Source organism: Ambystoma mexicanum, chromosome 13 (genome assembly GCF_040938575.1).
Source record: "Ambystoma mexicanum isolate Mex_15411 chromosome 13, UKY_AmexF1_1, whole genome shotgun sequence".
NCBI classification, from domain to species: Eukaryota; Metazoa; Chordata; class Amphibia; order Caudata; family Ambystomatidae; genus Ambystoma; species Ambystoma mexicanum.
Window position 1 is genome coordinate 261,736,794 of NC_090938.1, and position 11,292 is coordinate 261,748,085.

The following is an 11,292-nucleotide window of genomic DNA, read 5'->3' on the forward strand; positions in this document are numbered from 1 at the left end:
TTCAACTTGAACAGAAGGCCACAGGGACCGAGAGCTCAATACTGGGAAACACGTCAACAAGATGCTTTCTTTCCAAACAGAAGCAGAGGCTTCAGAGGAAGAAGAGGCAGAGGATACTTCAGGCACCAGAATAATAACTCAGGTTAGAGGGTGTAATGCAACATATCCACCTGTGGAAGGCAGGACTTTGCTATTTATGCACAATTGTTGCAAGCTTTCAATAGATGCTTGGGCTTTTCAGACACCACAGGGTTATCAACTAGATTTCCTTTGCCCACCCAGTCAACAAAGCCCTCCGCCACATATTCACTGCTCAGAAGCAGAGGAGTTATTAGACACGGAGATTCAAGCATTAGCGAGAAAGCAGGCTATAGAAAGAGCGCATCCCGACTTGGTAGGTTTCTTGAGCAACATATTTTTAGTACAGAGAAAAGGAAAGGTGCGGCCTGTTATCAATCGGAAAGAATTAAACAGTTGGCTAGTCTACAGGCATTTCAAGATGGAGGGAATCCATCTACTAGCAGATCTTCTCAGGAAAGAAGATTGGCTAGCGCACTTAGATTTGAAGGATTCTTATCTGACGGTACCCATTGCACCTCTGTATCATCACTTCCTACAATTTACATGGAGGGAACAGAGATGGCAGTTCAAACCTCTGCTGTTTGGCCTCGCATCCGCCCCCTGGGTGTTCACCAAACTTCTGAGACCCCTCGCGGCTGCTTTAAGAGACGAAGGGCTTCAAATGATCATCTATCTAGACGACATTCTGTTTATGGCCGAGGACAAAGAGAGGTTGCAGCAACAAGTTCAATGGGCAATGTCTTTGATCTCAGGTCTAGGGTTTCTAATCAATTCAGAAAAGTCGGCACTAATACTGTGCAAAAGAATAGCATTTCTAGGTTTTATGATAGACACAAAGAAAGCCATGCTAGAGCTTCCTTTGACCAAGATCAGAGCGACAAAGAAAGATCTGAAATCAGCTCTGAGGAGACCGGTTATATCGCTTTGGAATCTAGCCAGGATAGTTGGTCTTCTGGCGGCGTCGATCCAGGCGATATTCCCAGGTCCTCTACATTATCGAGCTCTTCAGAGGCTCAAGATAAGATACTTACAGAAAGGGTGGAGATATCATCACGTAGTCCCCCTAGACCAAGAGAGAAAGTCAGAGATTCAATGGTGGCTCAGCAACATGGAGGCCTGGAATGGCCGGCCCATATTCGGAGACCTACCAGAGATCATTATAGAGTCAGATGCCAGCAGATCGGGCTGGGGAGCGAGATGCGGCCTCATAGAGACAGGGGGAAAATGGTCTCAGGGAGAGCTAGAATTACACATCAACTGCCTAGAGCTTGTGTTTTTTACAGGATCATTGGGCACTTGCTCCCATTCTCTTTTGGCTATGATTGTGGGCAAATGTGAAAACAGGTTTAGCCCATTGTATTATTAAATCTTTATTGGCCTGGGAAGATTTGCATACAATCCCCTGGTTTTCCTTTATAAATACGTTTTTGATACAATTCAATGCACCTGCACCTTTCCCACCTGAACCTTTTGTTCCTACTTGTGCAAACAACTTTACAAGAGCCTCTTTGTTTTGGCAGTTAGCGCGAGGCATGAGTGTAAAGATATGTGTGTCTGAACCAACAGATTGCACGCAGCCATTAATTAGTCAGGTTAATTCATGGCAGATTTGACTGTCCATTATTAAGGAATGACAGAGCTAGATGTAAAGGCTTCTCTGACATGGCAATTTGTCCCTTTTGAGGAGATGCTGTGGAAGATCTTATGCATCTTGTATTGTTTTGTTCAACATGTAAGGCCATTAGAACAGCAACCATGCTGCTTCTGCATAGGCATTTCAATTTTAGACAATGTCATCCCCATTTTATTTTTTCTTCTCTCAGCCGATTCTCCTTACGTGGCATGGGCTTTGCTGACTTTTTTGAAAAAAATAATTGTGCTTAAGAAAGGCAACCTTAACTGTTCTTGGATTTTCCATATTTGGTTTTAGTACTTTTATTAGTTTTTATACCATTATTGCAATTGATTTTATAAGCAAGAGTGTATTTTAATGTTGGTATCTAGTTATGTGATATTTGTTGAGAGTATAATGTACTAACTTGATGGATTTTCATCCGAATAAATGTATTTTCTGACTGACTGAATGACAGAACATTCCCCACTGAGGTTGCTTCTTGAATGTTCTGCTGGCCCCAAATTTCATTTGCATATACGCCATTGCTCTGCATGGTTTCATATGGATTTGACCTATGTTAAGGAACATGTATTTGTTCATCTCCTTAGGCTCACTAACACAATGATACCCATTAGGGTTATATGAGTGCTTTATAAAAACGTACCTCAAATATACATACAAATGTCTGCATTTCTACTTTTTCAAAGGTAAACTCGATGCTACATTTTTGTTAAAGATTCTAAAGGAAGATCACTGAAAGAAAGATAGAATGTTTTACCTGTGCATTTCTCCTACCTGTTTTTCTTGTAGCCTGAACTTTGGCCATCACCACCTTGGCCTATAAGAGGAGCAAGAAAAGGTTGTCAATAATGCATGTTATCAACCTATTCTGCACATTGCACATTAGTCAGAAAGGCGAGACATTATGTGCGGTGATGCATTTGTATAGGCAGCATACAGAAACATGTGCTGTTTGCAGTAATCTTCGTGTCTGTCTGGGTATATGCTGAAACATGAAGCACCAGTGACATCTGTGTAAAATGTTCCTCTGGAATTTTGGCGTGAGAAAAGCGTGAAAGTTCTAGCTAAGGCAGTTTGAGTAAGTGCTCACAAGATGAGGATGTGCTAGTGGATGTTCCCTCTAGTCACCCTGTGTCAAATTAATTTACCTGAGGACAAACAAAGGTCCAGTGTCAGCTGTCAGTGTCAGGTACCGTTCACTTCACATTCGATTTCAGACAATGCAGTGGAAAATGGCAGTAATGGCTTCTTTAAGTGTTCTGTTCCAAAATGTTAATGTTCCTCTTTGTTTTTCCTTTGTCTTAAGGAAAGCATTGTATCCACATTGAGTGAAAAGTTCTTATAGCAGTAACACCATACACATCAGGCCATTACCAAGATGGCCTTTTGTTCATTGACGCTTATTCACTTTTATCATGCATACATAGCCCATAAGAAGTGGCCTTGTTGCAGATATGTAGTTATGCTCCCTTTATGGTGATGGTGGTTGTCACATCATGGGGAAAAGATCTTTCATGACTTGTAGTATTTGCATTTAAGGGGTTTTATATAATGTTTTTTTTAATACATTCATGAACTAATATTGCACTGTGTGCATTGCATCATTCATACGCAGGGTCGGATTGTGATGGAATGCATGATTATACGTATTGCACATTTTCACATCTCACTTTATGACTATTGAATATGTTTGAAGATGATGATGAATTTTAAATTGATGAAATTGTCTTAACTATGTATTGTCTTGTTTAATGTATGCCTAGCATTAATAATAGCCAGCTATGGCAGCTTTTGAAAAGATAATGAATGATTAAATAACGATCTATTTAGTAATCTTATTAGCTTCATCCTAATTCCACACTCTCAGTTTTTCCTGTGGTTCAATAGTCCCTGGAATTAGGCATTAGGGGCTGTCCTACATTTGGTTTGTTAATTCCTGTTGTAGAAATGTTACATTGTTAAATAGATTATAGTTGGTTGGTAGAAAAGTAGAGATAAACTGTGGCTAAAAGAGCAGTTGGGAGAAGTGACCACAAAGGACTACTCCAAGCTACACCTGACTGATGATGCCCAATGAGGCAGAGTAATTTGGGATGTAGTTTTTTTGATTCTTGGCCTTGATGCTGTGCTCAAAAAGAATGTCTAAAACTGCTGTTTAGCAGGAGTATTTGGAATGCAGGTTTGAAAGGGTGCTAGTGAGATGAAAGGGCACCAGTGTCAGGAACCTGGTAATAGAAGGTGAGAGACATACCCTTGCCCATAAAGCTTAGTCCCCTTGGTTGTATAGGGGTTGTGGTTGAGTGGGGCACTTGAATCAGAAGCTCTCTTTCAGGGGCTGTCCAATCTTCTGCTATTTTGTTTTCCTTTTTCTGTTTTCCTATTTTTGGTTATTTTCTGAAATGAGTACTTGGTAGTTTGGTGGAGAAATGGTTTCTCAAAAGATGGGGCCAGTGGAGATTTTGATTTAGGTTTGATGTTAAAACATGTTTTTTTAAAGGTGATGAGACAATTTAGATGAACAGCTTGGAGTTTAGTGGAATTATATTGCAGAATTCATTGAAAATAAGATGCAGAAGACATTTATTGTATTATTGGTCCCCAGTAGGTATGCATGGGACATTAGTTTCTATGGACTTTCAGAATGTAACCCTTTTTGGGCTACATACCAAAGTGAAAAGGGGGCTTGACAGTGCAGAAATTAGAAGTGAAGGCACTCATCTTTGCAAGAGCAAAAACAATGATTAGACATAATTTTGATGTAACAGTTCCTGAAACAGATTTAGCAATATGATTTAATATCCGCTGTACAAAGGTCTCTCTCTTGTTGAGATAAAATGAGAACTAGTTCATGGAAAGCTTTTGTAGAATTAGGTTTCAACCCTTAGAGATAGGGCAATTGAAGCATTTGCCACCTGCTTTTATGCTATGAATGAATAAAATGCACAGAACAGAAAAGATGTAACCTATGTGATAAGTTTGCTTATTTGTCCCGGGGCTGTGCTCAGTTTTCACCAATGCAGTCAGTGAGTCAACATTGTTTATTTAGCGCACTTTCCCATAAAACAATACAAAACATACACAAACATCGGTGCAACAACAACAATGATATAAAATAGATAAGGTATACAATTTAATAACATTTTAAAAATCCTATACATGTAAAAGGTGCTCATGTTTCACTCTAAATTATTAATAAATAAGGTCTAAAGCCTAAATTGGCCAACAGAATTCAATGATGCGATTCAGAACTGATTCCGATGACCAGTACGGGCAAAATCGAGCCTTGTTCATAATAGTGCCAACACCAAGACTATTGCTATTACAATGACTTGTCTGTCAATATTAAAATTGCTTACACCATTGGATATCAGCATTTCAATCCGGCTCTAGTTAGCAGACATATCTCTGATAAATAAAGGATATGAATTAAGTTCTGTGTCTGGGCTCACAGTTGAACTTATTCATAGCCCACATTTGTAGCCTTATTTATCAGAGAGATGTCTCTGTTAGAAATTGCCCTGAAAGCTGAATGAAGAGGCTTTTGAATCTCTTGGTCCTCTCTCTATTGCTCTTTTTGGTAAAGCATTGCCTGTACAAGCCTACAAACCTAGCCTGGTGTTTCTGATTATTTCTATAATACAGCATTGCCTGTGCCTCCTCTTGAATTATATGTTTGCCACATATTGAAGCCAGAGATGATTTGCTCTACATGTGGCACCAATAATAAAGTTAAAGGTTTCAATAGAAATGCATTGTTTGTAATGATGCTCAAGACAAGTAAGATTGGGACCAGGCCAATGTCATCTTCAATTTGGCACATGCTCAGTTCAATGTGAATACAAAGCATTGGAGAAGAATTAATGACGTCCAATAATATTTTCAATAACTTGTAATTTTGTTGAGTCATTGAAGTCCCACCTCCCATGCCATCTGCCCCTACAGTCCCATGCCACTTGACCCTACCGGCTTTGCCCTTACTTTCTAAGTCCCCATCATGTAACTCAGATGTTGAATGTTAAAATTTTGAGCAAATGTAAAAATTATGCCTGTCGCATGTGCCATGTGCATTGCTTGCTTTTCTACAAGAGTGTTGCTAATCAGCAAGGCATACAGTGAATTCCCAGGTAATCCAAAAAGGGTGCATTATCGGCACTGTATCTTGTTCTGGTTCCCAAAAGTCAACATGTCTAGGCATTCTCTGTCATGCTGAACCTATTCATAAACTTGACATATGCGTTTATTAATGTTTACAAACAGTTCTCGGTCCTCACACACGCAGGATGCTGCCTTCAGTTTACGACAACACTGGAAAGTAAAAACACTTCACGTCAGGAGCAGCCACCGCGAGTGTACAAAGATGTTGGAAGAAAGAGGTTGTACAAGTTTGAATAATAGAGGGCTAGCACAAAACACTGATAAATGACCCTTTTTTATTAGTATGGACACTGTCACCTTACTACCCCTCGAACAACGCACTGCTGCAGTGTTACTGTTCTGACTTTAAATGTATGTTACTGTGTTATTGAATTGAGAGGCTTTGTACAATTTGATGAGCTGTGAGGAACCTGGGGAACCTGGATGTTCCAAGAAACGTTGTTCGGGACTAGAAGTGAAGATGGGTGCAAAGGCACTGCTCTCCCACCTCTAACCTGTAACCTGTAACTAAGAATAAAGAAACATCATTTCCTTTGCACCTACCTGGGTCAGACTTTTTCCCGCCCCTTGTCTTACTTTCCTGGCCCAGGGCACAACAGTTACCCTCATGGACTTCCTCTATTAACCACAACAGCTCTTTCAGAATTAACATAGAAGATAATGTAAACCCAAGCTGAGAACAGCCAACACAGTCAAAAACGGTGGCGAGGTCTGTGAAAGTAGCATACAGATTTCCTTGTTTCCCAAAAATGTATTGTGATGCTATAAAATAAGGCCAGTAGCACAGCACCCATTCCTGCTATAAAGTCCAGCTGGGTCGGCGAACATACATTATTTAATAATGAAATGGGTCTTTAAGTGCCTGAGGAGGAATTAAAGATTGGGCATCTTATTGCTTCTTTCCAGCTGTCCGTAGTTCCATCCTGGACAGAAGAGAATTGAAGGCTACCGTAAGAATGGCCACCCATTTATCCACATAGGAATAAAGAAAAGTCAGAGGGCAGGAAGTCAGGCAATGGGCTTTTCCCAGATTTGCTGGACATGAATAGAGTTGTAACTTCTTTTAGGGGATAGCTGGAAGACTGGAACAACTACCAGGTAATGCAGCAGGGCGGGAGGGAAGATAGGTCCTTCCACACAGGTGAACATACGATTGTCTCGCAATGTACTATAATATAGGGCGGTTTAAAATTGTTGATACCAATAACACTTAATGGAGAGATTGCATTTAAGCGAAAGAAATATGGAGGGAAAGCGTTGTTGAACATTTAATTGGTTTTCAGATAGTTTTTTGTTGTGATTGATGAAACTTATTTGTTTTATGTTTTGAAATATATTATTTGGGCAAAAAGTTAAGAGCTTACACGATGTTGCAACCAACATTATTGAAGTGAATATGTTTTAAATGTCAACAAAGTTATGGCCTAGTGAAAACCATGTTGAAGGAATTTGATGTGTGTACTTATACTGTTTCTATGTGGAAACGTATTAACACTGTTTTAACTTTTGTGCTTGATAGTACAAACATGACTCCGGTAGAAAACCAGCTACTGAAAAATGTTGAAAGATGTTGAGTACTGGTGTCATATCTCACTCTTCTGCACCAGCACTGAAGACTTTGTTGGCAGACTGCATGACATTTTACCAGTAAAAAGAACAATGTTCAGAAGATCCCTAGCAAGGCACCAGAAGGATATGGTGAAGATGAGCCAGCCATCCATACATTGTGGGATTTTTCATTTGGGAAGGTGGTCTGGCCAGAAGTTAGTATTTATCTATGATAGGAACCCTATGATTGATCAAAATTGGGAAAGAATGTAGTCATTTGATGGGTGCATAAAAGGCGTTGACAAAAAAACAAAATGGATTGTGATCTGAAGAGTTCCCCTTTCTTGTGTTAAAATGAGCATTTGCAAAGCAAGGAAACTTCTGTTATTGTCTGATATTTTGCTAACAATAGATGCAGCTGAAAAGTTGGTAAAGTTAAAATATGAGACTTTGTTAATCAAGATGTCCGTCTAGATGGCTTTTCATGAGTTAGAACTAAACGGAAAATGGACATTACCTGACTGATTCCACTGTATTGGGGTAAATCACGGAATTTGTTCTATGGTAAAGACAGAATTGCTTGCATGAACTGGATTGTGATGCATTTTAGAAGAAGGATGCCATGCTTCAAGTTACAGAAGACAGGGTGACATTTGTAGGCAGGTTCTTTTTGTTGCAGTTTCCCTTTTTTTTTTAGCAAGTTTAGAACATATTGATTGTTTTAGATTATTTTTAGAAGTTGAAATGTCATATGAAATGATGTGGATTTTATGCTTTTCAAGTGCTTTCCCTTTTCTTTCTTTTGCAATACCTGCAATGTGTGTATTTAGGGAAGTCCAGTTTAACTACTTTTAGAATGTTTATCAACAGAAAAAACATTATTATGAATTACAGTACTTTAATGTGGAGTACTTCATAGAAGCTAGTATGAATGTTGTAATTCTGAAACTGTATAATGTGATTGAGCATTTATGATCTGCATTATTTACAGTTTAACATTTGATATTAACACTTAGTACAGGGGCAAATAGAGTGGGTTAGGTTTGCTTAGGCAGCGGAAATACTTGTAGCCAAAGGCACATGAACATGGCCATGTTCTGAAAATAAAGCAGAATTAAAAGAAAAACATGAAGGAAATATTCATGGTGTGCAGAGCTATGTAACATAGGCAATGTGCCTCGAAAATAGAACACTCTTTGTTTGTACAAAACAGGAATGGGGAAGGAAGGATAAAAGTGAGAGATGCAACATTAATGGGAGATTGTGCTAAGCGGAACACTGCTGAAAGGTTGCAGATGGGGCAAGATGGGAGCTGGAAGGTTCTGGCATATGATATGGGCAGAAGTGACACCACAGAAAAAGGCTGGGCAAAATTAAAGAAAATATACATAATCATATGTAGGAGGTGTTCAATGAGGGTTTGCAATAGAGGTGGAGAAAGTAGGGAAGCTCAGACTTCCTGGTGAGGGAGAGCTGTGCTGCATGGCTGGAATTTTGGTGAGGATTGTCTGTTGGGCTGCAGATCAGTGTAGCTGGGAGTGGGAGCTGCTGAAGTTTAGTTTAGTTTAGTTTATTTATTTGTAGAGTGTGCAAAGCCCTGAGGCATCTGGGTGCTAGTCTTACATGTTACATTGTTGCATACGGTTAGTTACATACAGAGAAGTAGAGAGGTACAGTGCCAAAGGGGTCATAGAGGGCGAATTAACATAAATTACATTTTTACATACAGTATAGTTACATGCAGATCAGTATACTACAGCGGGTACAGTGAAAGTGCTGGGCGAGATGCAGACCAGGATGGGTGGTGTCATGGGGAACTGCTAGTATCTTGCACGTGGAGCCACAGCTTTATGTTACTTTCTGAACAACTGGTAAGAGGGTTCAGATCTTGGTGTGGTGTATGGGAAGAGCATTCCAGCTTTTGGCTGCCAGTACAGGGAAGCTAATACCTCCCACTTTTTTTAGATTGAACCTGGGGGTTCTGGTGGGACTGGTGGGACGAGTTGGTATATTACGTGGGAGACTATTGGTCAGGTACTTAGGCGCCATGTCAGTGTGACACTTATGTGTAAATGATAGGTTGTTGAGTGCAATTCTTTGATTGATAGACAGCCAGTTCAGGTTGCGCCTAGTTTCGGAGATGTGTTGTTGTCTCGTGATATTCATTGATGATCTAATGGCATTATTTTGTAAGACTTACCTCTTGTTTAAGTTCTGTTGGTTAGTTCCCAGGTATAGCGTGTTGCAATAGTCCAGTTTTGAGAGGTCTAGTGCTCTAGCTATTGAGATGCAGTTTGTAGTGGTGACGAATGGTCTGCATGTGGTAATCAATGTGCAGGTGTAGGCCGTGGAGGAGGCAATTGCATTGGTTTGTTTAGTCAGTGTGAGAGAGGAATCATTGTAAATACCTAAGGTTTGTACATCCTTGGAGATTTTAATTATGTTCCCGTCAATATTAAAGGAGGAAAACTGTAGATCTACTTTGTTAAGATTTGCTGGGGATCCTAAGAGGAGTAACTCTGTCTTATCGTCATTAAGACAGAGTCCATGCTTAGCCGTCCAGGCTTGTATTATGAGATAGACATCATTCAAAATGTTACTGTCCGTAACATGGTCCCCCATGATGGGGATGAGTATTTGGGTGTCATCCACGTAATTGGTGTAAGTGACACCTAAATAGTCAAGGTCATTGAACAGTGGCTTTGTAAACACATTATATAAAGTTTGGGACACACAAGAGCCTTACGGGTCTCCACAGGTAACAGGTGTTAGCTCTGTAGAAGCTGATGTTGCAAAGACTATCATCGATCTGTTGTTTAGGAATGCCTGGATCCAGGCGTTTGTACGGCTGACCTTAGATGGTTGGAAAGGACTTTGTGGTTTACTAGGTCGAACGCTGCAGATAGATCTAATTGGAGGAGAAGAGTATGTTTTCCTTTGTCTTTGACAGCTTAAATTTGAGTCTTGAGGTCAATGAAGGTTGTTTTTGTCCAGTGTCTGGGTCTCAAGGCTGATTGTCTTAGACCAATATGGTTATTTGATTCAAGATGCTTTTGAATCTGCAGGTATGCCACTCGGTCTAGTATTTTCAAAAGAAAAGGTACTGTGGTGATCGGTCTGTAGTTGGACGGATTGTTAGGGACTAGCGTTGGCTTTTTTGGTAGCGGAAGTACCCAAGGAAGTTTATCATAAATATGGAGAAGCTGGATATGTTGCAGCTGAATGTGAAATAAATATCTGTTCAAAGACAAGTAGATATTTCATTTATCAGAAAAGTATAGTGTTTAAGAAATGCAACCAGATAATGTGCATAACATTGTCCAGTGTCATTTGATAATGCCCTTAAATGTTCACAAGTTATTATGGAGACTAGAGAAACTGAACACCTGTCCTCTGGAAATTTGAATGCAGAAGTTTTAGATAAATGCAAGTATGATGATTGTAGTGATAGTGGGAATGTAGAAGGGGTGCAAAAAAATGTGAATGTTGGTATGCAGGAGGAAGGTGAAGTGCTACATGTAATTTGAGGTTTTGGTGTTGTGAAGGTAATGGAAGAGCTGATAGCTAGGGAGGCTATGGTTGCTGAGGATGAAAGTCAATCTGAATGTGAGTTTGTGTGAATGACATCTGCTGGTCAAGGTGGAGGAAAACAGAATGAAATGGAAGAGGATGCAATTGAAATAATGTGTGGATAAGATAAACAAAAGGTAGGTGTTGAGAATGTTGTGACTATTACAACTAAAAATAAATGAAAAACAACAGTTGTGCATGGAAGTGTCAGACTGATTGAAGTGAGGAAAAGCAAGTGGGTGTGGTAAGAGTTAAAAAAATGTATGCCTGATGTGTTGGATTTAGGGTGGCTGTGAGCCCAC